The following is a 25,233-nucleotide window of genomic DNA, read 5'->3' as shown; positions in this document are numbered from 1 at the left end:
AAAGACTTATGATGAATTGCTTTTTTATTAAATAGAAATCCTCGCTGAGAAAGATAGATCCCGAGCGGGAATGATGAATTTCTTTACTCCACCGAGCACCGACGATGGGAACTTGGGGTCCGGGAGGTAATTGAGTCTTGAACCTGCAGTTAGAGCGCGAGCATTGGATGTTGTAATGAAATACCACGTGGAAAAGAATTATTATAATTGATCGTGTTCCTATAATATAGCCGCATGTGCTCACAACGCACCGCAAAAGGCATACCGGTGGTAGGAATAATTCACCGAGCGTGGCGTGCGGTGAGCTTACCTCGCACTTTCGGTTTACCTGCAGTTTTCAGTGTAGGCAACCCGAGCTCCCGCGTGGACGAATAGTGGTATCACTCTCGGATGTCGCGATTGTTCGGGGATGAATGCAGGAATAATAATTCACCGAGCGTGGTATGTGGAGGATGACTTTACCTCACAGTCGTTTTTCCTTCAGTTTTCAGTGTAGGCTAATTGAGCTCCCATGTGGTCGAGTAATGGATATCACTCTCAGATGTCAAGATTGCTCGAATATGAAAGTAGGATTTTTTCACCAAATGCCCATTCAGGAGCAGTGACTTCACCTCGTATTTTCGTTTATTTTTGCGAGTTATTTTGCTGCTTATTGCTTTGAAACAGTTCTGTGAAAATGTGTAAATTCCTACATTGCTGTATTTGTGTCTCGAGGTACTTTTATAATTGTGAAAGCTAAACACGTAGATAAATAAATTGCTAAGATCGTACAAATATTACTCGTTTAACGGGAATGCAGTGAACTGAAAAAAACAATTTTTCTTCTTGAAGATAAGAGCGAAGGATAGAGAGAATTCTCAGAAAAAAGTTCTTAAGTTTAGAGAATTTATGCTCTTATAAAGAAAAACAACTTAATCGGCCCGAAACTATAATACAAAAGATTCAGCTTAAAACGCCACTAAGACCGCGAAGAATAATACAACATAAAAAACCGGGAAGTTCCGCAACTATAACAAGCGTATTTTCAACCGGGAAATCAAAAGAACAATCAAACAGAACAATCTTTCCCTCAAAACTTTACTGAGCCTCACCGCTATTAGTGCAAGACTCAGAGGCTCTCGTCAATATTGACGAAGACTATGCGCAATTTTAGCAACACCTTATCGCGCTTACCAGGTTTTTGAATTGGAGAATTGGCACACACAAAATTTATGGCCTCATCTGAGTGTGATTAATGAGCTGAGTTCTGAAATAGGAAATTGTAGAAAAATCAACAGAAACAAATATTCAGAGAAAAATATTGCCGCCTTGTGATATCATCTGGCGGCATTTCTCATTTTAACGTGTATTTTAGCGGATAAGGTTTTTTGGTTATATTTACTCAAATGATTTTTTAATTTAGAAACCAAGGATTTCCTCGTCTGCAGTTCTCCCGGTAATTTCATTTTACAAATGAAATTCACACAATTTCAGACACCTGCAAATCCTCTATTTCCACTCCTCACTTGTTTTCGTCCAATTCTGAGCAGGCAACAGCGATATGACCTTTTCTACGGGAAACCATCTCGGCTCTCAGCAGCGCGTCTAGTCACCAGATTACGGGTTGGGATCGAAAGTGGTGGCGATGGCTTTGCTACTTACTGACTGTTATAAGATTCGTGATTAATAGCTTCCAAGAAATGGCACCATGGAGCTGTTGCCACCGCGTGTGGAAATCACATCTCCAAATCGTTAAATTCCGTAGACAATTTTGCTCTACAGGCAACGCCCTCGCACTGAGGACCTTTTTCGCAGCGTCTCGAAGAACTCATCATATTTCAATGATTGTAAGAGGGCTACAAACTTACAGAGGGCAGCTTTCATTAGTCGCGATCAGTGATTTATCTAGTAGTGGGTCTTCGGCTTCTTGCACTCATCGCGAATGACTTCTTGTCTATGAGAGGGATTTTGTGAGAATTATCGGTTCCGCAGATTAAAATGATACGGCATGGGGAGATTAGTATTATCTGTTGATTGAGTGATAAATCTAATTTCCTTCGCGGTAATTTTAATAGCCATGAGAGGTTGATGACTGTGTCACTGGAAGGTAGGCAACCCCAATACACCAGTTACTCAAAATTTTCGACGAAGTCGAAGAGTTAACGATCATGACTGGACATCGCGCTCTTGGGCATGTGACGCGGGCTTCATTTCTAACATTAACCTATCGATTTTATTTGAAGATAGACAACTCAAGCATCGTCTGACGCACGATTAAATGTGACTGAGATTGTCCCTGTCGTTACGTATCTGAAAAAACCTACCCTAAGTATTGTTTAAGTGTTAAAAACGTCAAATATTAAAATATTTTTACGAACCCTTGCTTTACCCAAGTCCATTTCTATGGTTTGAGACTAGTATCATCATTGTGCGCCTTACCACCATTACATTGGGAGCACCGTTGTAATGGATGTTATAGCTATCAAAATTAGATGTTGTCGTTCCAAGAGGAACTATGTACAACTGAAATATATCAGAAGGAATTATGTGCAGTGAACCGAGACGGCGCACATTGGCTCGAGTCAATGGGGGAGGTCGGACAAAATTTGGAAACTTTAAAAGCTCATAACTCCGTTTTTACAAAATTTCGAGGTCCTGGAAGTGATTTCATTGGTTTTCCTCGTGGCATTTTCTGTTGGAAGCACTCATTGAAATTCAAAATGTGACGAAATAATCACTAAAATTTGCAGCTTTAGTAAAGAATTTCATGTCCGACCTCTCTAACTGACTCGATCCTTTGTGCGACGTGCTTCGTGGTTCCTTTTGATAACAGTTATTTACACTCATTCAGTCCCTTTCATCGAAATTAAGTTCGACCGTCATATCAGAAATTGAACAGGACACTTGCGAAGGTCTCTTACCAAAACTAACCAAATCATGCCAATCATCGCATTGAGGACCCACTACTTTCCCCCTTCGCTTCCTTTTTGCAGAGCCTCATGACTGCAAGAGACCCGTAAAAATCGGGGCGAGTGCATGCCAATAACGTCTCTGGAGTGTTCGAGATTCCAGGAACGACTGCGGATTGCAGGAAAGCAATCAAAATGGAAAGCCACGCGTTTTCGGAGTAAACGGAATGCTCCCGTAGCCTGCAGTACTTTGCGCTGGATCGATTGATCTGCCTTTTAAACCAATGGAAAAGGATCGATTATCAGGGTGTTCGCAATGAGCACCTTAACAATCGATTCCTTACCATAATTTCAAATGGGAAAACATCGATAGTCGATGATCCACGCTTCATTATAAAATGCCTCCAAGCCTTTTCGGATGATTAAACGGCTTCGATGCGTTTCGAACAATAGAAATGTAAGATGCAAAAAAAGCATGTTCGCGTTTAACCCAGTTTCGCGAAGGGCGCGCTGATTTCTACCGAAGAAAAAAACGCTTCCTGGAGGAACAAGTATTTCAGTCTTGCCAAAAATGATTGTCTGCTTAGTCTCTTTGCACCCTGGGGTTTTGATTTGTTTGAAGAATCCTGTTACGAACGCTAGTGGAAGGGTCACAGGGGCATAACGAATTTTTTTGACGCTCCGGAGGTGGTTTTGCCTACGCTATCAAATGAAGGCGCTCAACGCTCCGCGTCTTAGAGAGAGGTGAATTATGGTAGATTTTTACCATACTCTGACACATGGTAATTAACAACAGACTCTATGGCAGCATTTGCCGTACAGTAGTAAGTATCACTAGAGTTCTGGTAACTACTGCTATAATTCTGGTCATTTTCACTAAATAGTATCACTGCAGTGTAAAAAATCCAGTAAACTCATGGTGGATGTTACCACAGTTTTTTTTTGCAGAGCAGGCTACATGTGGCGGGGAAAACATTGTCATTGCACAGTATGTTAATTGGGCAAAGTGGGATCCTGCGCTTTGAAAAACAAGAGAAAGTTTCATTTTTAAAATTGATATTTTGCTGCCTCACATTCTTGTGGGACCTCAAAGCAGTGCTTGAAACAAAACAGAATGGATTTGAAAAATTAGGTCTTTCAGTTTAATCTCTCTTCAAAACTCGATGAGAGTAATAAATGTAGAATTAAACGTTCACATTTAAAATATCTTTCGCGGAAAAAAGTATGCTTTCAAAACTTTTCTTAAAAAGATACTGTTGAAAATTTCGGTGAGAGCTTCCTGAATTATAACGGAGCTATGAAGACTTCAATATGAATAGATTTCTCTGCGTATCATAGGTAGAGTAGCCCCTCTTACTTTTTTCAAAACGACTTTTCATAGTGTACGAGTTTGGAGGGCACATTTTATCATAATTACTTTTTTCGTGGGGGGTCAAAATTTTAATTTCAACCACAAAAATTACCGGTCCTTAGAAATATCGTGTTTGTGCAAATATTATTCTTTCTTACAAACACAAAACCTATATGCCAGCCACAAAAGAGGGGCTTCGAGGACAAGGGGCATGAGTACAGTTTTTGCTATTTCAAGAATTACGTGTTTAAAGTTTCAAAATTACATGGAGCCTTATGGCAGAAAGGAAGCTTAAACTCACTTTTCGACGCTTTAAAGTTGAACTTCAGTTGTGACTTTTGCACGGAGTATACGTTCAAACTAGTTTTAGTTTAATTTATGAATATCTCAAATTCCAAAAACTGATTTTATGCGCCTTGTCCTCCAGGTCCCTCAAATGGACTGAGTTAAGCAGAAAGGAACCAATCCACATTTTGGAAAAAATTGAGTTATGAGTGGTTTTGAACTCAACCACTGCTCTGCTATCTATCGCTAAGAATTCAAAGTTTTTGTTGGAGCAAATTTTGCAGCAATTGAACTTGAAGTTTATCTTTTACATTGAGTCTTATGCAGGAGCCAAACTTTTAACCTCTTTTTCTCGGTTCAATCCCGGGCTTGGTTCCTTTCTGTTTAACTCCGTCCAAATGAGGGGCTTCGAGGACAAGGGACATGAGTGCAGTTTTGCAATTTCAAGAAATGCGTGTTTAAAGTTTCAAAACTTCTTGGAGCCTTATGGCCGAAAGGAAGCTTAAAGTCACTTTTCGATGCTTTGAAGTTGAACTTCAGTTGGACGTATTTCTGTCAAACGGAAGTAAGAGCCATAGGGGGAGGAGGGTAGAGGGGGGCTTGGATTGGCGGCGGAACCGGGCGTCGGGCAAAGCTTTTCCATGGCGCTTAGTTCCGTTTGACAGAACGCGCTATCCGGCATTCTAAATTCCTCAAAAGAAATTCAAATTGGCGCTTAGTTCCGTTTGACAGAAATACGTCCAGTTGTGACTTTTTCACGCAGTATACGTTCAAACTAGTTTTAATTGAATTTATGAATATCTCAAATTTCAAAAACTGATTTTATGCGCCTTGTCCTCCAAGTCCCTCAAATATGTATTCTCGATCTTACTAATGAGCTACGATATTATGGTCCCTAAGCTTAAGCTTGCAAGACCTAAAAGCGGCAATCTGGCATCGCTCCAGCCAATCAGCAGCAATCGGCTACCGGAGGTTGCTCCCCCAGCATCCTATCGGGCCCGCGCGAAACATGCAGTTTTATCAGATGTCCGCGTGTTCGGTGTTCAACTCATGTTCCTCCATTCTCACACGCACTAGCGCCGCCACATTCTTCTTTCGAGAGGTACACATGCACTTGCCACTTGTTCTCATGCTAAGCAACGAGTCGCAACAAAGTTGCACCATCCTCGCGAGATATCAATGCTCCGGGCCGGTTTCACAGCTCCTTTTCCAAGTAGATGTTACCGATGGGCTAAACCAGTAAACGCACGTTCTCTTCGCGATTGTGTGTCCGTAAAAAAAACTCTCAAAGTCAAGGTTGTGTTGGTGGTGCGATCGCACGGCTTTCTTCAGAATCAGCCTATCTCAATTTCTCTCGATCATTTTTTTTAGAAAAGAGCGCAAGTCCAATGTAATGTTTCTAAATTCCTAGGAGCTGTTCACTAATTTCCTTTTGAACTGGCACGAACATTTCCTTGGAAATCAGGCTGAATTTTATCGGTCCGCACAAGAAAATGTTCTATTATTGCCTCAAGACTTTGCCTATAGTTCTTCATTTATTATTGATTATTATTCATTTATTATTCATTATTATCCATTATTATGACTGAAATGACGCCTCTGGTGGAAGCTTGAGACGCGAAAGCCAATTAGAGAAATTTAACACATGTACCCTGGTCTGACTAACTCAGATTTATGGACCTAATGCTTCCCTCAATTACGTAGGAATAAGTAACAGGATAAAGTTTTTTTTTTCCCTTCAACAAAACAAAAAAAAAACATGATAGTGCAATTGTTTAGGACTTCTGTAACATATATTGGACGGGGTCGCATTAGAAATTAGAGCAGGAAGAAAAGGAGAGGAAGAGGCAGATGCAGTTGATAGTGATAAAAAGTAAGAAGAAAAGATGGAGAGAAGGAAACGGAGGAAGAGGATGGAAACGGAGACGAAGAATGAGACAAGGAAAATATATTAATAATTGTATGTATGTTTCTTCCTCATCTTCCTGCTTTCTCTATTTTTCTCTTTTTCCTCTTCTCTTTCTCCTCCACCCTCTTTCTTTTCTAATGCTTATTTTTTCACCACTACCTCCTCTTCTCATTCTACTTCTAATGCGCCTTAACGTGACGTCTGTTAGATGTCCTCCTCTATTGCACATGCGTGTTTTTCAAAGCCCCCCACGCATCTGTCCCCTAATACTTAATTCAAACCACCCATCGCGTGCCCCGGGTCCAGCGGACTTGAGTCTGTCAGACCTGCAGACCGATTATGGAAATTTATAGACAAAACTATAGGCAAAGAAAACATAAGGAGTATGGATCGATTCCACCGGTTGCAACTGGTGGTTCTTACAGACCAAAGGGTAAATGATAGACTAACTGTCGGGTCTCTTGTCGGTTGCCGTTAGTTAGTCTATGACTTAATTCCTTTGTTTATCGCAACCACCCACTCCCGCCGATAGAATCCCACCATATCCTTGTTGTCTTCATTGTCTGTAACTTTGTCTATCAATTTCAATAACCGGCCCGCAGGGTTGACCGCTGCAGGTTCTCAAAGGAACTCCAACCTCTATCGACGGAGGATTTCTCGGTTCCATCGTCACACGGTAGATCGAGTCAATAGGGGAAGACGGAAAAAATGTAGCAACTTTGAAAGCTCATATTTTCGAAAATATGAAACAAAAAAGTGTAAGAGCGGCTCCATTCGTTTTTACATGAAATTTCCCTCCGCACCGGAAAAAAAATACATTGGATCTAGAGTCTAGACTCTCGAAAACATTGACAAGAAAAAATACTCTTGATTCAATCAGATTTCTGCTTAAATCAAAAGGAAATCCGCTCAAATTAAGAGGCTTGGTTCTTGATTCAAGCAAAAATCCGATTGAATCAAGAGTTTTTTTTGTCGATGTTTTTAAGAGTCTGGACTCTAGATCCAATGTGTTTTTTTTTCCAGTGCGAGAACACAATTGGAAATCGAATTTGTGACGAATTAAATGGGCAAAATTGAAATTTTGGCCGAAAATTTCATGTCCGACCTCCCCTGTTGGTTCGTTCCAGTGTGCGTCGGCGCAAAAAAAATACGGATCGGCCTGACATCGACAACGGCGCCGATCGGATGAATCGGCGATCGGCAAACCAGAATTAGCGAAAGCTTTCGCACGAAACCCGGCGTCCCGCGCGTCGCGGCGTCGCGTCGCGAAGCAGCCACCGTGCGTCCCGCTAAACGCGTAAAACGGGAAATTAGCGCTCGGACGTCAACATCCACCGCTCGGACGGTCACCGCTCATCGCTAACTTTCTTCCAGCCCGCGTTGCCGAAACGCGGGGCAAATGCCGCCGCTCCCATTACGCAAAGATGCGTAATAAGCAGTCATAAAGTATGACCGGTCCGAAATACTCACGAAGGAAAGACAGTTTTCAGGGACCCTCCACTATCGATCTGAGCAAGGCAGTCGGGTGAGGCTGAAGTTGAATTTTAGAGTCACCGATACTGATGATTCATGAGCAGCTTGTTGAGCAAAGATCCAATGAAATTCACCTAATGACAACTGATGAATGTTGCGCCTGTGTGCACTTTACTAGGCGAGTTTCTGCAAATTAGGCTGGGATTACTCAATCAATTGGATTGCATTTTGCAAGGTAACTACAAATTCTGGTCCTTAAAAACTCATATTTGTGCGGGAAAACTAATGGTAATTATGTTGTTTTTAAAATGAGCAAGAAATTGTAGTTTCTAATTGCACAATGTGATCCAATTGCGCATAACTCTCTGATCGTCAGCCACCATTATCTGAATTTGAGTGTTACGACCTTCGAAAGTAATTTTTACACTATATAGGGAGATAGTTAAACATGGCGATTATGTTGTTTCTAATATGAGGAAGAATTTGTAGTTTCTAATTGTAGAATGTGATCCAATTGCTCAACTCTTTCGTCACCCGCCACCATTAAGCAAATTCGAGTGTTGACCTCCAAAAGTCATGTTTATGCTCTTTAGGGAGATAGCAGTGCCAATGCGGAATCTCAAAAATGTTCAATTTCTGATCCTGTAAAAACCACTACACTATTAAAAAGCAGTACAAAAAAAGCAAGAAAGAAACGGGTTGACTTGATTCTTCAGGGACGCGAACCGACCAGTTACGGCGGAATCGACCGGCTCGGTGAACAGGGTTCTGCAGAATTTGTTTTTTACCGGCCAAAGCTTTTCGGTTCGTTGAACTGATGCTTCGGTCCGTTGGGCTACAGCTTTAAATTACCGAACTGAAGTAATTGGTTCTATTCTATCAACTGATGAGGGCGGTTCATATAAACGACAGTTCTTTGAACCGAAAAACGAAAACTTGTGGGTTCAACCCAACAACAAGAGACCCACCACTGGCCTGTTGGCGACAGGTGGAAGTTATTACTTTCAGGCATTCAACACTTCCTTGTGGATAATTCTAAGGGAGCAGCAGTCATCCTACCTAGTAGGTTGAAGATGAGCTTCGGGTGACGGAATGAGCCAAACAAGTCTCTCAAACTTTGATTTGTTTGCAAACAGAAATTCCCAACACGTTGTTAACCATCCACCTATTAGGTATGTCAACAGTTAAATGTTGAAGTCCCGAAAGTAGAAGATTCCCCCACTGCCAAGAAATCAGTGGAGGGTCTCTTGTTTCTTGTTCAACCAGTTCGGTTCGATTAGGGTTAGGGAAGGTTACAATAGAGAAATGATGCCCAGTTATATAGAATACGTATTCTCAAAATTGACCAAAATGATAGTTAATCAGACGTTAAACGTCTCGGACGATTGGAACTTAATAAATTATTCAAATCCTTTCTCCTTTTGTTCGCCAAAAAAATTGATTGATATAAGATAATTGATCTTGGAACTGAGCGATGACATAAGCATCAGTTCGAAGAGAATGTCCGCTTTGTTTTGCGTGCCGTCACCTGGTGAGAGATCGGTCGCATCTGTATTGACATGCCGTAAAAAACTGGTTTTTCGGGACATTTCGGTCGGTTTTCCTCCTTTTTCTGGACTAAATTTAATTTTATCGAATAGTGAATGGCACCTCTTTGGCAAAAACTTACAGTTCATCGTAGACAGGGCCCTCCTGAAGGGCCTCGGGCTGATATTTAATCGCAGCGGGCCGAAATATCCGGCTATCTTTTTGAATTTGCGACACATCAGGTGCAAGTGATGATAATCAGCGCTCGAAAAAAAAGTAAATAAATAAATACAACATAGCAGTATGCATACATAAATATACGCGCAGAAATCGAGCTCCTGGTTTTCGATGACTTTGGATCCTCCATTTCACGAAGACCGTTTAGCTTCCTCATCACTGAAAAACAAATTTCAGTGTATTTACTGAGAAAAGGGTAAAATTACCAAGATTTCAGGGTTCTATTTGATCCCAGTTTTTTCTTGGTAAAATTACCATTTATGGAATTGGTAATTTTACCATGAAATCTCGGTAAAATTATTTAACTTTCTCGGTAATTTTACTGGACCTTGGTAAAAACGCCAATATTTTTTATCGACTGTGGTAGAATTACCGAGATAAAATGGCAAAGTCACCGAGAATTGATTACCAATAAAAGTGGTATTCTTACCTGAAAAAACAGTAAAAATACCGGTTTTTAGGTAAGCTTACCAGACTGTCTTCGTAAAATTACCAATAATTGGTAAAAAAAGTGAGATGGTAAAGGTACTAACGGACCTTGGTAAAAAAGGCCGAGAATTTCTTTTCAGTGGCACGGGATTTGAGAATTCGTGTTTTTGCTCAACATCATAGACGGAACTTAGAACCCACTCAGAAATAAATGTTCGGTCAAATGAATCGTAACTACGGTTTTCTATATTGACCGTGCTATTCGGCTCGCGTAACCGTATCCTCGGCTCTTGCAACTGAACTTTCGAACAAAACTGAACTCGCCGGCTCCCAGGACCGAGACCAACGGTTCGCGTCGTTTGCGGCCAATACATATGAGACACTGTACTTACAGTTGGACAACATTTTGCAATTCAGAGCCATGATCTCTGGCTCATTGGTGAAAACATTTATACACATTGAGAAACTAATGCTTCCGTGCTACGGGAGAACGCCGTGTGAACATCCGAGAGTTGCCGAATTTCCCCGGATGAAACATGTAGTTTTGAGAAAAGTAATGCACATTATTCAGATATTTGAGAATCAAGTCCGAATAAAATTATCTGGAAATTTTGAGGAAAAATATTCACAATTTTCCATGTAATTTCGGTTTTTTTATTTGAAGAAACGTGGCAATGTCTGAAGGCTCATACGACGTTCTTCCTAGAAATTGTAGTCAGCGACGGATCCAGAAATTTGGCAACACTGGATTTCCTCCATTTAAACCTATGCTCAATAATCGATTCTTGTTGGAGCACCTGGCCCCTCCAAGAATCGATACATTTTCATAGATTTAAACGGAGAAAAGACAATGTTGCCAATTTGCTGGAACCGCCAATGATTGTAGTTCCAGATTACAGAATGCAGTCCGGTTCACGTGACTGAACTTTTTCTCTCAGTGCAGCCAGGACCGGGAATCTCGGCTCCAGCTGCCAAAATTTTCGGCGTGTGAATATTACAGACAATTTTCTCTCCGTCAAAATTCTCCATTTTTTATCGGACGATTGCGGTGCTTTTGAAATCGTTCGCCCACATAGAGCCAAGCGAAGTGCACCCGTGATATCCGGAAGTGCTCCAGGGACAGGAAGCAGTCATATTTCATAGCCGAGCGCACTCGGGAGCGGTCACCATCCTGCCTTACTAAGCAAAAACCTCATATTTGCATAGGGGATTCCATTCGAGCCAAGCGGTTTCTGCTCAGCGGGCTAACAATCAGCTCTCGTTTCTTATGGCCGCGGGAGCCGAAGTGGCCGGCAAACGAGCCATTCAGCGTTGTCTTTCTGTTCCGATGCACCGCAATAACAATGCTCAAGAGCTCCACATGCGCACTGCCGTGCTGAGGAAGAATGTCTCATGAGCATCCGAATGTTGCCAAATTTCCTCCAGTAAAATACATGGCCGGATTTACCTGCTTGCCGCCCATGGGCCGCATGTATTTCCCGCCATTTTCTCATTCATTTTGGAACATCAATAAAAACCGTCAAGTGAACGTGCCGGAGCAAGATAGGTGCATAAGACGCGTTCACTCGTGTTGGACACATTTTTTGCGTAAGCCCTGTCAACACTACTGGCAAAAGTTCACGAAACTTCGCGCGATAGTTCAGTTCCGTAAGCCTATCTCTGTGGGGACAAGACCTTTCATTTGTAAGAAAGGAACTAAAAAATTAAGAAAGAACAGACATAAATGTGGTTTAATAATTTTAACTTCCGCCGCCGTGACGCGCTGACCACTCTGTGTTTGGCGCAATGCATGAAGTATTCATGTAGTCTTGTAGGCACTGTGCGTTTCACGCCGCGCCGACCGCTGTTGACCGTGCTGTGTTTGACGCAATGCGTGAAGTATTCATGCAGTCCCGTAGGCGCTAAAATGTGTCACATGCTAACCGCCGCGTCTAGGGCTTCTCCTTTCCATCTCAAGTCCTCGTCATCATTTCTCTTTGCGTCGCGCCACTCCAGGCCAAATTACGTATTTGGTTTTTCTCTTAACTCAACTAATTAAAGGTGCGCAGTCTTTTGTATTACCGAAATACGACAAAATTAGAAATTAATGAACTCTCAGGAAATGAGAGATTTTGTCACCTTTTCTTGTTTGTAATTGTTTTTCTGAATCCGATTTTACTTTGTACCTGCATTTAAAAAAATTGCAAAATTTGCCGCCCCCTAATTTTGCCGCCATGGGCCGCGGCCCATGTGGCCACTCCCTTAATCCGGCCCTGGTAAAATATTCATTTTTAAGTATGCACAGGCAGATTTTTTTCTTGAAATGTTCAGTTATACTTAAGATCAAATCGTGAATAAAATTATCCGAAAAATTAAAAGAAAATATTTATAAATTATGTAAACAATTCATGGCTTGTCAAAGTAAACTTGGCAACTTAAAAGACTCTTACGGCTTTTCTCTTTAGTAAGGCAGTGCATCGCTTAAAACATGCTTCTACGCTTGGCCAGAGCCGCCTTGGCACCGGCTCCGGCGCTGGCTTTGAATATCATTGCAGTACCGGTAATTGGAAGGGATGCCATTCATTTGATTGTTCAACGTGCGTATAATTTCTCGAGAAAAAACGATGAAATAGCTGGATTTGCTTAAAATTTACTCCGAAGCTCACGGAAAGCTTTCAAAGTTGGGACCATGCACGGCTAAAGAAACTTGTGTTTTCCGGACTATACACTTTGGTTCATCACTGGAAAAAAGAACACATTGGATACAGGGCCGGATTAAGGGGGTGGCCACATGGGCCGCGGCCCATGGCGGCAAATTTAGGGGGCGGCAAATTTTGCAATTTTTTTCAATGTAGCCATAAAGAAAAATCAGATTCAGACAAAAAAATTACGAACGAGAAAAGGTGACAACATCTCTCATTTCCTGAGAGTATATCTCTAATTTTGTCGTCCTTCTGTGATACAATAGACAGCACCTTTAATTAGTCGAGTTAAGACTAAGAGAGAAACCGAACACGGAATTTGGCCTGGAACGGCGCGGCGCAGAGAGCAATGATGACGAGAACGTGAGATGAAAAGGAGAAACCCTCGGCGCGGCGGTCGGCATGTAACACATATTAGCGCCTACAAGACTGCATGAATACTTCACGCATTGCGCCAAAGACAGTGCGGTCGCTGCGGCCAGCAGCGGCATAGCGCCTACAAGACTGCATGAATACTTCACGCATTGCGTCAAACACAGTGCGTGCAGCAGCGGTCGGCCCGAAACGCATAGCGCATGTGAGACTGTAGGAATACTTCACGCATTGCGCCAAATACAGTGCGGTCAGCGCGGCGCGGTGGCGGAAGTTAAAATTATTAAACCACATTTATGTGTGTTCTTTCATAATTGTTTGGTTTATTTCTTATAAATGGAGGGCCTTGTCCATACAGAGATAGGTTTACGGAACTTAACTTTCGCGCCAAGTTCCGTGAACTTTTGCTAGTAGTGTTGACAGGGCTTTCACAAGAAATGTGACCAACACGAGTAAACGCGTCTTATACGCCTCTCCCCCTCCGGCACGTTTACTTGATGGCTTTTATTGATATTTCAAAACGAATGAGAAGGGGGCGGCAAAATACAGGCGGCCCATGGGCGGCAAGTAAGTAAATCCGGCCCTGATTGGATATAGAGTCCAGACTCTTAAAAACATTGAGAAGAAAAAATACTTTTGATTCAATCAGATTTAATCTTAAATCAAAAGGAAATCCGCTCAAATTAAGAGGCTTATTGGTTCTTGATTTAAGCTTAAATCTGATTGAATCAAGAGTATTTTTTCTTGTCGATATTTTTAAGAGTTTGGACTCTAGATCCAATGTGTTTTTCTTCCCAGTGATCCGGAGCGCCCACATTTTTGGTCCAGGTAACCCATGTTTTTGGCAAGGGTGACAAAGTTTTCGGTCATAGAATCCGTGCTGCGCGGTTCAGATAATACCGAAACGCTCTTTAAGGGGCGTTATCCTAGTGTGCCTGATGCACACTTTGGTTACCAGAACCCACATTTTGATCTTACAACCGAGAAGTTATTTTTAATTTCATCATTACTGGGACCGCTCTTCCTGTTAGCATGTTTTATTTCCCGTGTGTAAAGCCAGAATGAAACTTTAACTGGTTAAAATGCAGTTAAGAATCCTTGTCGATAGCCAAGAAAGGGGAAACGAGAGAATGCTCTTCCGATTTATACCACCCAACATCGACAAAACGCTCAGTCGCGTTGGTTGCGTATCAGTCTCGGCATGAACTTTTCCCAGCGGAAAAAGAGCACCAATAAGGATAAAAAATTGCAAATTTGGGGTGCTTGAATATAGGAGAAGAGCACATTTCTTCGTCTCACTTAAATAGATTGATACACTGAAAAAAAAAAACTCCGGCCGCCGGAGCCGCAATTACGGGCTATATGGACATACCGTCCGTTCCGGGCTCAAAGGCCAAAAATTCCGGCTACTGGAGCCGTAGCTTCGGCCTCTGAACCCGGAGCAATCGAAGCTACGGCTCCAGCAGCCGAAATTTTTGGCCTCTGAGCCCGGAACGGACGATATGTCTATATAGCCCGTAATTGAGGCTACCACGGCTGGAGTTTTTTTTTCAGTGTAGTTCTATGCAGCGTGGCTAGCAGCTGAAAGAATTAAGAAACGAATTAAATAAATGTTTCTCGTTGAAAAAAGCGCATCAAGAGTGATATGAAGCGGCTCGCGTGGCGACAAAAAAGGTGGGAACCGACTCACTATCAGCTGGAACCGGCTAGAGTACCTATATTAAGAGAGTATGGCCACTGGAGTTACCACCTCTGATTGGCTCAGCCATCTTAGGCTAAATGGAGCCCTTAGGACCCAAAAATGGCGGACGCCATAAGTTAATGTAATGCAAAATGACTCAAAATGTAGTTGTCTTTGCTTATCGTAACGAGAAATTTACCCAAATGCACTATTGCGACCTCGTTAAGTATTTTTAAGGCTAATCGTGTGCAATTTTCGAGAAAAATTATCTTAGATGTAGTAAGGTTGGCAGCGAGTGCGGTTGGTGATAACCGTCAAAAGTTGGCAATGACCCCCCTCCCATCCACAAAAACCAAAACAAAGCACCGCCATTTTTGGGTCCTAAGCCTCTCCATGGGACCCAGTGGCCATACTCTCTTAATATAGGCACTCTAGAACCAGCGCCTACCATTCATCTATCGGATCCAGCCAGCCATCGCGGCACCGCGACGTCACGTCGCGCCGCGCCGCGCCGTCGCGATCTCGCGGTGCTCCCCGGAGTCCCCGGTCTGGTGAGGAGCTAGACCTTCAGGGCACCAAGAGGCACTGACCACTGACCACTAAAGCCGGCAGATGCCGTCGCAAGAAGTAACAGGGTACAATACAACATGGACGAATACGTCATCAGTATTTTACAGCAACTATGCTGATGAGTGAAACATGATAACATGTTAACGCCAGTGTGGTATCAACATGGTATCAACACGGTATCAATAAGTGGAAAATGAGTAAGGTGACTGTCTTGTTAATTTGAGATCCAGCTTCCGTGGCGGGTTTATTTTGTTACCAGCATTGAACCAACTTGGTCAGCGTGACTATTGCCAAAATGGTACCAACGTGGCACCAGCAGAGGATAATGTTCAGACAAAGTTGGCGACATGTTGGTAGCAAGTTGCTACCATGTTGACGTCAGAGAAAAGAGATCCTCCTTTGGTCTCTCGGCGACAAGTGGAAGCTTTACTTTCGGGGATTCAACACTTCCTTATGGACAAATTATAAGGGAGCAACAGTCATCACTCTTTTTTCGGCTGTTGACCTACCTATTTGGGATGATGAGCTTCGGGTGACGTCATGAGTCAAACAAGTTTTCCAAACTTTGGGTTGTTTGCGAAACAAAACTGCCAACACGTTGTTAACCATCAATCCAGTAAGTAAGCCAACAGTTGAATGTTGAAGTCCCGAAAGTAGAAGCTTCCACCGTTGGCAAGATAGTGGAGGATATCTTGTCTCTGCATGGTTGGCGTGAACATTTTTTTTTTTTTTTTTTTTTTTTTTTTTTTTTTTTTTTTTTTTTTTTTTAAAAATGTTTATTTTGTAAACTTCCAAAGGAATTATATACAATGTCTTTACAATAAGGTAAATCAGTATACAGGAAACAACAGAGAAGTTTCTTACTTCTTGAATGAGAAGGTAACTAAGGTGAGTAAAAGTAGCAAACTACCACTAAATAGCCCTCCCTGTCCCTAATAATCACATTAACACATATAAATGAGTATAAATCTCATTGTTACAGATAGAAAACTTATAGGTACATAGAGGAATTAAAAATACAAGTCTAATCGAGGAGTGGCCAACTCCTCTCTCTGGTTTTCGTCTTTTTAATCTTCTAATTTCATTACTATTATCAAATCTTCTAATTTCATTACTATTATCCGATTTCATTACTATTATCGGCGTGAACATGGTGCAATGTTCCACTCACCAACGTGGATAATGGAGGACCTTTATTTGTCTCTGTAGATAATTGTCGAAAGGAACCCAAGGTCACTCGTACGTCATTCGTCAATGGCATTCGTTGCGTCTCGTGACGCATGACCAAGGGGGTCCATGCATGGTTACGGGAGGCGCCGCTTGGCAGCAGCGTATCGGCGCGGCGATGCTATGACTGGTTTTAAAAAAGCCACCGCTCAGCTGACAAAGGAATTCCGATCGAAAGAAAGTGAAACGGGCCGGACAATGACGCCGCCGCGGCGACCCGGCGTCTCATCCTGGACCGTTTGTTTTTACTCTCCCCCAAAGATTAATGACTCAAGGTTGTCCACTCGCCGCTCCTCATCTGCATAAGAGCCCGAGCTTGGAGCTTGGACCGAGTCCCTCGCTTTTGGCTCCGTGCCCGAAAGTTCTGGGGCCGGCCGCCGGAGAGCCACTGAGGCACTTGGTCAATGTCCAAAGGTCGGGTCTCCGGTACCCTGAACTTTGGGAACGATGTGAGGGTTGATCCCTAGTGTTGACGCCATGAGGCTAAGCAAAATTTTCGGCGTGCTTCGCAGCAACGCATTTCCCAGCACAGATAACGTATAACTGCATTTCAACGTTTCGAAATTTCCAGGTGCAAATCTATTTATGCTAGGGAGTAGTTGGACGTGTCTGACTGACAATTTCAAGGTACGGAACCTTAGGCGCGTCTGGACGCCGATAAATCTGTCTAATGATTTTTGCGCGGGGACGGCACCTTAGCGGCGAAGAGACGCTGCGGAAAACGCCGATCGAGGAGGAAGACGCCGAGAAATTCCGCTCAGTCCGCTGCCTTTCCTACCGATTTTTGAATGTGTTTAGTTCGACAAACCCACGAATCGATCACAAAGGCCGTGAATGGGCCTGTTGCATGCAAGAGATACAGCCGCGCGAATAGACTGTATGGAGGTAAATGACACGAAAATTACGATGGTCACATTAAAAAAGTCTGAAATACACTCCTTACTGCGCAATTTGCATTGTTAGGAACGCGCTTTTTCAAATTTCCCGCGTCTGGGGGCAGTTTTCTAATCACCGGAAACGAGCAAACGGCGGGCTCAGTGATTTCCGGAAGATGCCGAGTCGTTGTTGTTGTTGTTATTATTTTTTCCTTCAGTTTGTTTACAAACCCAACGTGATCTCTTATAGTGGTCCATATACGCTTTATGCGGTAACCAAATCGATCAATTTTTAAATATCCAACACAATCCTTCTATATTTCATTTCACGATATCATGAGCTCCGATTTTTAGGTTATGTTGTCAGTTTTAGTTGACCGGAAATAGCCGCGAGTTGCCGTTAATTGTTTCCGTTAGAAAACTGCCCTCAGACGCGGGAAATTTGAAAAAGCGCGTTCCTATCAACGCAAATTGCGCAGTAAGGAGTGTATTTCTGACTTTTTCAATGTGACCATCGTAATTTTCGTGCCATTTAACCTCTAAAAAGTCTATTCGCATGGCTGTATCTCTTGCATGCAACAGGCCCATTGATCGACAAAAGCCGTGAATCGATCGACAAGAGGCGTGGATCGACCGACCCACCCGTGACTCAATCGACAAAAGCCGTGGATAGATCGACAAACCTGTGAGTCGATCGACAAACCTGCGAATCGATCGACAAACCTATGAGTCGATCGACAAACCTGTGAGTTGATCGACAAACCCGTGAATCGATCGACCAAGTTGTGAATCGATCGAATTACGTCGATTGGTTCACGTATTGGTTTTTCGATCGATTCGTGTCGATTGACTAGATACCGGTTTTCCTTTTAATTGTCAATCATTTCTCGTCTATCGATCCACATTTTTTGTCGATCGAATCGACACCCGTTTTTAAGTAATTTGTCCATCGATTGGTGTCGATCGATTCACGTTTTTATTTTTCGGTCGATTTTTGTCGATCGAATCCACACCCTCCTAAAAAAAAGCGCGTATAGCCATTTTCGCGGAGCAGAGCATACTGTCCGATCAACGAAAATTCGAGAAATTGACGGCGGACAGAGCGGAAAAAATCCACGGATTCCGCTCCTAAGGTGCCGTGCTCTAAAATGTGAGCGTCTTCTCGCCCTCGACTCGGTAGCAGCATTTTCCGCCGGCGTCCAGGACGCCGCGTCCAGGACGCCGCGTCCAGACGCGCCTAAGGTTCCGTAGCTCTATAGTGATTTTATCATCTATTAATACGAAGAATTGGCAAAATGTCAGACCAACATTGCATAGATATACTCCTCGTGAAATTGGAATTTCTTAAAGTAATTTTAAAATATGACAGAAATGTCACAAGCATTATTTCCACATAAAATTCCTTAAGTGTTCTAGGGGGGATCAAATACATTTTTGGGAGGCTAGAGCCTTTCGGCCTCTCCTTAGTAAAGTAATTCTAATATTAGTTAGTGTCTAGTAAATCAATTTTGTAATCTTGGAACGGGATTACGTTCTCTCGCTTAGAAAACGACGAATTCGACCGTTTCTTGGGTTCATTTCCAGCCTCCACTCTCTAGCTTTGAATTTTCTCGCTATTTCAAAATTATTAAAGAACGGATGAGAAAATATGCCACGTCTGCGGCGAAGGTGGTTCTGAGGATCTTTTTCGAGGGGTATGGAAAAGCACTTCACCATGGGAGGGACTCTTAAAGCTCCTGAGGTATGACTCCGGCGGGAACATTTTAGACGTTAAGACACCTCAAGAGAAATTTAGAGCTATTTTTTTGGTATTAATTCATCAAAATACATTTTAAAATATGACAACAAAATCACAAGCTTTTTCACAAAAAATTCCTCACGTTTTCTAGGGGAGATTAAGTACATTTTTGGGGGGCCTTTCAGCCTCTCCTCAATTCCATCCACGGTTAAATGATATCCATTTGGCATTAAGGGCAATAAATCGCACTAAATCCGTTTTTGGTGTTATTTAAGGCTACATCATGGAGCCGCGATGATAATGAATCATTGTGCAACGGGTCATCATTCATAATCCAGCAATAAAAAGACAACAGGAAAATGTAGAAATTACCACGCGACTACGTGCGACACTGGCTCATTGGTTGATTTATTAATTTGCAAAGTACCGTTCACGAGTCGTTGGCACACAGTAAAAGCGAAAACTTTGGGAAAATGCTACATGACCTTGTGTATTCAGCTGCATGTTTTCACAAAATAATTTAAGCCGTATGGACTAAGTAATGAGTAAATTTACTTACACGAGTACATGCACCTCTGAGATTTTTCATCGTGCTCAGTCATGAAATGTTAACATTTTAATACAACAGGTAGAAACAATCTCTGAAATTCTAATCTCCAGCACTCTCTCTTGTTATCATTTGTCCTTTTTTGCGAGGAGGAGAAAAGTTTCAAAACGTTAGTTATTGTGACAATCGCCAAACTAGTTTTTCTAGTGTTATTTTTAAACGATTATCCCTCAGAACAGAGATCTCAATAGCATTAAGCGATAAAAAGCCGTCAGTAAAAACTTGTAAGTATAAAGCAATTTTTTAAGCATCTACAGATCTATAATGTGTATTTTTTAAAGTGCCGACATCCCCAGTCATTTAAATTTTTTTCTCAGTCGTGGATCGCCTAAATTGCGAGGAGAAATATATGTGTGAGAAAACCTGACCTAAGGGACTGGTTATCTGCTATCAATATTCCTTGTGTATCATTTAAATCATTTTAAATTATGAATAAATTATCTCTTTTGATTATTGACACCATAAGAGCTCGTGAAAAATTGAAAATAGCTTACAAGATTGTTTAATTATTATACTTTGATTATCTTACATATCTCCACGGGAAAACATAATTTTTGGGAACCAAAACTAATTTTGAATATGCATGATTAATGCAAAATAGGCAAGTTTTGAAATAAGAGGATAACTTTAAAATTTTCTGATTGACTTTAGAATTTTCTTGATGATCAATGTTACATTACCTTTAAAGTAATTCTACTCGGTTTGAAGTATCTTTTGTGTATTTCAGATTAAGTGCTTGTATACATATAAACCTCATGCTCAGCCATACGAAATATTCTTTCTGCTGCGGGTTGATTGTTGAGATCATTAAACAAAACGATGGATAAAGAACGCATAAGGAGTGCAGAGCGATCCAATTTTTGGTTGAAATGGGTGGTTCCTATAGACTAAGGGAGAAAATGATAGATTAACTAAAGGGTCTCTCATGGGTTGCCGGTAGTTAGTCTATTGCCTACCTCCCTTGTCCATTGCAACCACCCTCTTCCACCAATAGGATCCCTCTGTTTCATTATTGTCTTCTTTGTCTATCGCTTTTTCTGCCAATTTTAACAATCAGCCCTCAGACCGTCGTCGCGGGAAATTACAAGATATGACAATGAGCCAGTTGCACCGGTTACAAAATCCTGATTTTGTGGTATATTAAGCTTATTGATCAACAAAAATACTCAGCAGAGGTGCTACGTTTCAGCTGTTTCTTACCAAAAAATCTATTTTGCAAACCGTGAGATAAACCAGAAAATATTTAAAAATAAAATATAACATTTTATAAGTCAAATTGAGCGGTCAATTTTTGCGTTAACATACTTATTGCTTTAATTGGACGTATTTCTGTTGAACGGAGCCGTAGACGAATGGAAAGATGGGCTGTGCTTTGGAAAGCTCCGTAAGAAACAATGTAAAAGTGGGCGTGATTCCCCGTGAAGAAATGGAAAAGCGAGATTTTACATTCCCCGAATGGAAATAAGCGCCAACTGTATGCAGTAATCATGAGCTGCGGGCATGTGACAAGAGCGTTGTACACAGGGATCATGAGTTAATACGGACGTGGTGGCGGCTTCGTCGCAGCTGACGTCACTGGCGCCTTATAGTTCCTATTCATTCTTACGGCCTTCGACTATCGAACACACCCCTTCTTTCCCACCTGTTCCGATTCGGTTTGGCAGGAATATGTCCAATTAAGGGTTAATGAATAAGAATTTTTGGAATAAATAGCTGAAATGGCCTTTTGGATTGGCTGAAACATGGCCGCAGGTATAATCGAAACGTCCTCTGTCAAAGATTGAAAAAGAAACCCGTATTTCAGCAAAATGTGTCCGGCACCTCGATGTTTATTTACTGCACTTAATCTGTAAATGCAACTCAAAAGTAGATTTTACGTTTTTTTTATTTTTTTTTTTTATTTTGGCTAAACGCGCTTTATGTGCTGTTCGCACTTTTTCTCAGTACACCCTATCTGGTGTGTTTTATATGTGCGACAGACCAATTTTAAAATTATTTAATTTTTGACAGGTTCCTGATGTGGACCCTTTTTGGAGGGTACAAGTTGGTTTCGCTCCTAGTACCGACAGCGATTTCCTTAATTTTTCTCGCATTCCACCCAGCGGCTTTTGAGGTCCAAAAGCCTCGACACAAGGCGCCCGACGTGATTATATATTCGGGTACAAATTTCACCGGTAACATTAAATGTAATGTTTTTTTCCCGGGGTGTACACCTGTCTGCAAGCAGCTAATTGGCAATGTTAAGTCACTGCAGTCAACCAAAGGAACATGCATGAAATTCTACACCACTGCGGATTGCTCAGGAGCACCTGTCTCATACAGAAGTGCATTCAAGATGTTTGAATCCGATGGCCGAGGCATTGACAATTTGACTGACACACCAGCTATTGAGTGGAAAGCGATCGGAGACTGCAAACAAGAGACTGGAGTAAAGAATTTTTTATTATACTTGTCACTTTTATAATTCCGTTATCAGTGTCCGATGATATGCATTATAGCACCAAAAGAAAGGGCACGAACGTGCTCATTAAGGAGGTCGGTTAGGGTGTTCCTTATTTTTTAAATTTTCGAATTCGAAGGAGGTCCTGGTCTTTAAAGTTGATGTGTGGATACATTAGAAGCCTCGCACAAGGAAAAAAAATTTAAAACAATTATTACCCGGTGCTCAAACGACTCAAGTGACACAGGTTGAAATTTGAGATTTTTAGATAAAATAACACTGTTTTCCCATGGAAAATCCAATTTTCAAAACCACGAAAATTACAATTTTTATACAGTATTCTCAGTATCTTCTCATGCTATGTGTTCATTAATCAAAATAAAAAAAAAAATGAAAAAAACTGAAAATTTCTGCAGAGAAAAATTTAGGGTGGACTCATAAATGGTGTATAAACACGGAATGAGCACTTGAGCAGCTTAGCGCTGATCCTCATTGCTCTAGGTAAAATTTCGCCAACTACAGGCAGTAGCGCTGAGCCCCACAGCTTTAGTGTCCAGCCCTCGAAGCTGCCCTACTGCCTGTAGTTTGCGCTACTTTACCTTAAGCGTTAGGGCTTAGCACTAAGTTGTTTTTTCCGTGAATGCAAGGGAAAGGTTGCACATTTTCGAGAGGAAAAAAAGCTTGTAACTCAAGAAATTCAGAAACACCGTAAGTAAGAACAAATTAGAGACTATATTGTTCAGGAATGCAGTGCAACTTAGTAAGTTAGTGCTCTGCTCCGATTCATACTTCAAAAACAAAATTCTATCAGCTGCGTTTCACAGGTTCCTGATGGATCGGTGGCTCTGTTCCCTAAGAAACTCTATCAAGGAAAACCTTGCAACGTAGCTGTTACGAGCAAGTGCAATAATGTATGCACCGGCGGGGGCGGAGCTACAATACAGAAATCCCAATCGTTCATTGCAAACGTGGAGTGCTGTTCACTGTACGCAAGCAAAAACTGCTCGGGAGACGTGCTCCACTACATTCGGAAGGGGCAAAAAGGATACGGTTGGGAAGATTATGACACCGCCAAGTATTTCAAGAGATTCTATCGAATTTCCTCAATCGGCCCAGGTTGTTTGTAGACGACGAGGGTGAACATCGTAAGCTACGTCACTCACAAGAAAAAATCATATGATGAGTAATTATTGAATATTAGTTCAGATCGCTGGCCAAGTTTGCCAGGTTAGTGGTCAGTGAGTCTAACCCTACTGAAGACAAGGGTTCGGATCTCAGAAGAAGGGACATATTTTTACGGAACTAACGTGAAATTGCAGCAACATATTCCACTCGGCAACAATCATTGAAAATTTGAAAGTCTAGAGGATTTAAGTGCCAGTGTGCTATCCTTTAATTTTTAAGGACAATAAATAGAAACTAGGTATGACTTCAGAGGTTCCTGACAGAATGTGTTAAAATATTAATGAGCCAACAGCAAAAAGCACTCAGTTCGAATTCAGCTCAAATTCAGTTGAATGCACTCCCGTGACAGGTCACATCCCCTGCTTAAAAAAATTACACAGCTCGCAGCTCGGCCCCTGTCCTCCAAGAAGCATTTTGTGGTTGATTTTACGTAGATGACAATTTACCACCAGGGCCGGATTTACCTACTTGCCGCCCATGGGCCGCTCAAAATGAAAGTGCCAGCGGGGGAGGGGTGCATAAGCCGCGTTTACTCGTGTGGAACACATTTTTTGCGAAAGCCCTGTCAACACTACTAGCAAAAGTTCACGGAACTTTGCGCGAAAGCTAAGTTTCGTGAACCTATCTCTGTGTGGACAAGGCCTTTCATTCATAAGAAATGAACGAAAAAATTATGAAAGAACAAACATAAATGTGGATTAATGATTTTAACTTCCGCCGCCGCGCCTCGCAGACCGCACTGTGTTTAACGCAATGCGTGAAGTATTCACGCAGTCTTGTAGGCGCTATGCGTCTCACGCTGATCGCACTGTGTTTGCCGCAATGCGTGAGGTATTCATGCATTCTTGTAGGCGCTATCCGTTTCACGCTGTCCGCAATGACCGCCATCTGTTTGATGCAATGCGTGAAGTATTCGTGCAGTCTTGTAGGCGCTAATATGTGTTGCATGCCGATCGCCGCGCCGAGGGCTTCTCCTTTTCATCCCAAGTCCTCGTTATCATTTCTCTCTAGGTAAGTCGCGCCGTTCCAGGCCAAATTGCGTGTTTCTCTTAACTCGACCAATTAATAGCTCGAATCGACTTAAAACTTATATCTTTGAAAGACGACAAAAGTAGAAATTACTATACTCTCAGAAAAATAGAGATTTTGTCGCCTTTTCTCGTTTATATTTTTTTTCTTAATCCGAATTTATTTTATACCTATATTTAAAAAAATTGCAAAATTTGCCGCCCCCTATAGATTTGCCGCCATGGGCCGCGGCCCGTGTGGCCACCCCCTTCATCCGGTCCTGTTTACCACCACGAATTTCATTTTAATCTTACAATTAGATTTGAAAAAAATTGGCGCTACGTGCCCAGCCCATTCTAGCATTGCGTAATGCAGCCTTCCCCCTATCTTCACGTATTTTATGAAATTTTTCTAGGTTGCAACAGTTAATCATCCTCTTTTTTATTGTTAAATTACGAGTTGAGTAATTCACCATCAAACAGATTTATCAGACATCCTACACGACATTCATTGAGAAAAGGTTGAGTGGTCGAAAGGAGAATTCCTTAATGGGGAGATACGTGTCATTTTTTAGTTAAAATGGTGGCAGTCGAGGCTTACTTATACACATTCCAATAATGAAACATGAACAGTTCAGGGCAAAAGACCTCCGATTATTGACATCACTCATCTTTCCTCCAGGCAAGTCAGAGTTTTATCAATTGGATCTGATTGTGAGCTCGTCGAACAAGAAATCCTCACTTCCAAACT

General features: G+C 41.9%; 1 protein-coding gene and 1 long non-coding RNA gene across 2 annotated transcripts in view; one reads left to right on the top strand and one right to left on the bottom strand.

The window, feature by feature from the left end:
- LOC109029941 (uncharacterized) overlaps positions 1–25,233 on the bottom strand; it is an 89,868-nt gene that overhangs the window by 43,394 nt on the left and 21,241 nt on the right. The gene's annotated exons all lie outside the window — the stretch shown is intronic.
- LOC140224157 (uncharacterized) lies at positions 19,630–23,956 on the top strand. Its single transcript, XR_011899410.1, has 3 exons — positions 19,630–20,074; positions 21,861–22,278; positions 23,115–23,956. It is a non-coding gene; the product is annotated as an uncharacterized lncRNA (long non-coding RNA).

This window comes from Bemisia tabaci, chromosome 3 (assembly GCF_918797505.1).
Source record: "Bemisia tabaci chromosome 3, PGI_BMITA_v3".
NCBI lineage: Eukaryota > Metazoa > Arthropoda > Insecta > Hemiptera > Aleyrodidae > Bemisia > Bemisia tabaci.
Note: the sequence above shows the minus strand (reverse complement) of the source record. Positions and strands in the feature narration are given on the sequence as shown.